The sequence below is a fragment of the Thunnus albacares genome, chromosome 4 (genome assembly GCF_914725855.1).
Source record: "Thunnus albacares chromosome 4, fThuAlb1.1, whole genome shotgun sequence".
NCBI lineage: Eukaryota > Metazoa > Chordata > Actinopteri > Scombriformes > Scombridae > Thunnus > Thunnus albacares.
In genome coordinates, this window is record NC_058109.1 from 41,972 (window position 1) to 45,522 (window position 3,551).

The 3,551-nt window shown below is 40.2% G+C and overlaps 1 long non-coding RNA gene across 1 annotated transcript; it reads right to left on the reverse strand.

Annotated features, from left to right (window-relative positions):
• Nucleotides 1–415: 415 nt before the first annotated feature.
• Nucleotides 416–813, reverse strand: LOC122980060. Its single transcript, XR_006402984.1, has 2 exons — nucleotides 781–813; nucleotides 416–526 (listed from the first exon to the last, which is right to left on the reverse strand). It is a non-coding gene; the product is annotated as an uncharacterized LOC122980060 (long non-coding RNA).
• Between the last annotated feature and the right edge of the window lie 2,738 nt (nucleotides 814–3,551).

The following is a 3,551-nucleotide window of genomic DNA, read 5'->3' on the forward strand; positions in this document are numbered from 1 at the left end:
TTGTTTCTGATGGAAACTATTGTGCGTGCAGTGTTGTATGAATGTTTTATTAACATGTTGATCAGCTGTTTTCTGTCTGATCTGAAGGCAGCTGAGGATGTTAATCTGTTTCCTCCTCTGCTCTCTGACTCCTCTGTATTACACATGAATGTAGGAGTTCTCTGTGTTGTGTGATCACCTCTCACTGATCAACGTTCATTTATTTCAACCAAAGCCGTTTCTACTCAAACCAAATCTGCATCATATTCCATCTGCATATATATGACAACAAATTCTACTTTTTACTCAGAAAAAACTTCATTTTAGGAATTTAGCTGCATTAACATCAAGATCAAAACAAACTATAAACAAAATAAAATATTTTGATCAAAATGTTTTGAATAAACTATAAATTTATGAGCAGCAATAAACAAAATTCTTCAGTCAGTTCTTTACTTTCTCCTTGTTTTTCTTTCAACACCATTAACGTTACATCCTGTGATTCTTCATCACTTCTGTCTCGTCTCTCCTGATTCCTTCACTCAGTCTGGAAATGTAAAAAGCTTCCTCTTAAGAGTCTGACAGAGCATGAAGCAGAACTTTAACTTGTACGGTGTTAAATACAGTAATTGTGGACAAACGACACACAGTGTGAATACATCAGCAGTCAAGCTATCAAACTATCAGCTACATTAACATTACTGTAATGTAAAGCGGCAGCAGATAAACTGGACGCTTAAACAACACTAATGTCAATTTATAAAACTTCTGCTTCACTGAAGAGTTTTTCTAGCTACTTACTTTGTTGTCTTTTGTCTGACAGATTATTATTTGATGCTGCACATGTCAGTTAATGTCATATATGATCCTCTGAACTCTGATTCATTCGTCTGTCTCATGAAAGCGGCTCCAGTCTGCCTGCTAGCTTCAGCACGGAGGGTTCGTTTGTTTTAACACCAGCGCAGCAGGAGTGGGTGGTGGTTTGTTGGTCCGTGTTAACACTAACAGACGTCTCCATGTCTCATAAAAGGACACAATGTTCCAACAGAAAACAAAACAAGCGCTCCTAGAAGCTCCAACAGAAACTGTGGTAGGAAGCCAGTCTGAGCTAACAGCTGTAAAGTGATGGAAAGTTTGCTTAAACACTGTTTCAGAATTTGAGAGGTGGGTAAACAGCGTTTACGTGCGTTTAGCCTCCACTACAGCCCTGCTTGTAAGACAAAGAGCTCTCGGATTAAAAACTCCTTTTTGATCTATACACACATTTTATTTTAGCCATTGTGAGCTTTAATAATGTTTGTATTTTAGATCGACACAAAAGGACGTTTGGTGTTAATTTATATTTGAGGAGAGAAGAAATACGTTGGTGCAACGGGGCCCTCTAGTGGTCACAGGGGTCGTACACACATAAGTAGTCTGTGTGTAGCAAGAAAAGGCCTTAATTTGAACAAACAAATGAGGAGAAAACAACATTCAGCTTCTCACAGAGGAAGAAGGATTCATCATCTCTCTGTGTTTACAGACCTGCTGGTTCAGCCAATCATCTCTGTGTCTTCTACCATGGACGGGGTCTCCGAGGCCCAGCAGCAGGGGTTTCAGGTGCGCCGGGGCTCCGACTTCACCATCAGCTGCTCCGTCCAGCCTCAGTACCCAGGAGGCTCCTTCCAGCTCACCTTCACCTCCTCCAACACGGCACACAACTACACCCAGCCAGCTGTCAATCACTCTGCTGACTTCCTGTTTCCTGCTGCAGACCCCGCCCATCAAGGAAGCTACAGCTGTGTTTATGGCGTCTATGTTTTTGCTCATAACTTCTCCTCTGAGAGCCGTCTGCTGTCTCTCACTGTCACAGGTAAGCTGAAGCAGAGTGTGAAGCTCAGTGGAACTGAGACGTCACACTGACTTTGTTTCCATGTTTGTAAAAATGATAAAAAGTCATCAGGCAGCAGGACCGACCCAGCGACCTACAGAGAGCTGAGGCAGAATCTGATGAAGGAACTGTAAACTGTTTCCTTCCCGGCTTCTTTAATGTTATTGAACCATAACAACTGTGTTGTAGTGAAAAGTAAAAGACAGCAAACGAGTCAGTGAAGCCAGATAAGCACTATAATGATAATAAACAGGACTTTACATGATGAGCTGAATGTCATCAGGAGAACTCAGAGCTTCACCAGGATCACATTTGATTTAACTGCATGTAAAGATGTTGATTGTTAACAATCAGTTGAATCATTTCAACCAGACAGGAGCTTTAAGGAGACAATCAGCAGACTTTCATTCATTCTTTCAAACCAGCTGTAAACACATGAGTTGTTTTTGTCCAACATCATCAGCATACAGAGGAGATCAGATGAACTTATAATCAACAAGCTGCTTCACACTTCAGTGATTTTAGGAGATTTAACGTCACTAAAGTTTCTGTTTGATGGGAGCTGTTGTTCTCATGATGTCATGTGATCTAATGTGATGACTGAATGTGTCTCGTCAGATCCAACAGTTCATATCATCAGACTGGTCGTCCTGCCGGTGACTCTGCTGTTGGTCGTCGCTGTCGTCGTTTTCATCCTGAAGGTCCTGAAGGTACTGAACACATGTTTGTTGTTTAGAGGACTGGTTGAAATGAAGCACTCAGCCTGTTTATATTGAACTGAAGAGAGGAGTGATGCAGTAACTTAGATCTGTGTTGTCATGTCTCTCCAGGCCAGCAGGGGGCAGAAGTCAGACCCACAGGAGAACATTGAGCTGGATTATTATAACCTCGGTGTTTCCAGAGCTGAAGGAGAGCCGGCTGAAGAGGAAGGAGCTCAGGGAGCAGAGTAGGACCTCCAAGGAGCCACAAACCACCGAAGAAGAAAATCATCTTTGGGTTCATCTCTCCTCTTAGTCTCAGCCAGGTTTTTGCAGCCCAGTACGGCGAGGAATGACGTCCATACTGGTCGATTCCACAGCTTCTGATTTACATCCAGCACCAACGCTCAGTGCCACAACAGGAAGTAGTGAGACCTTTATTAAGACCAGTAGAAGAAGAGCAGAGAGGAGATCTGATTGGACCATTTGTAACATAATTATCTGTATATAGTTATATTTTATCATCATTAACTTCTCTCATGTGAACAGCTGTAACTGTTTTTACTTAAATATTTTGATGAATCCAGAGTTTTATGGTCTCATCTGGATAAATGTTGAGTCAACAAATCATTTAAAAATCCATCCAGTTGTTTGATGAGTTTATATCTTTTTTCTTCACTGTCTTTTATATATTATATACTACTTATTCAGCTGAAATGTGTTATTGCTTCTTTTAAGAATATTTGCTTTTTGAGTTAAAGTAACTGAGTAAAAGAAAAAGTTATTGAGTGAAATCAAATGTTTTATCTTTGTTTTGCTGTTTTTATGAAAAAATCTGATGTTTGACAGAATTTAAAGCACATGTGTTTCTGCTGAATGTTCACTCATTTATTGTATGTGACAGTTTCATGCTAATAAATCAGTTTCTAGTATATCAATAACACTTTTACACTTTGTTTTATTTTGAATGTCAGACCCCCAAATATAATTAGCATTTTCATGAT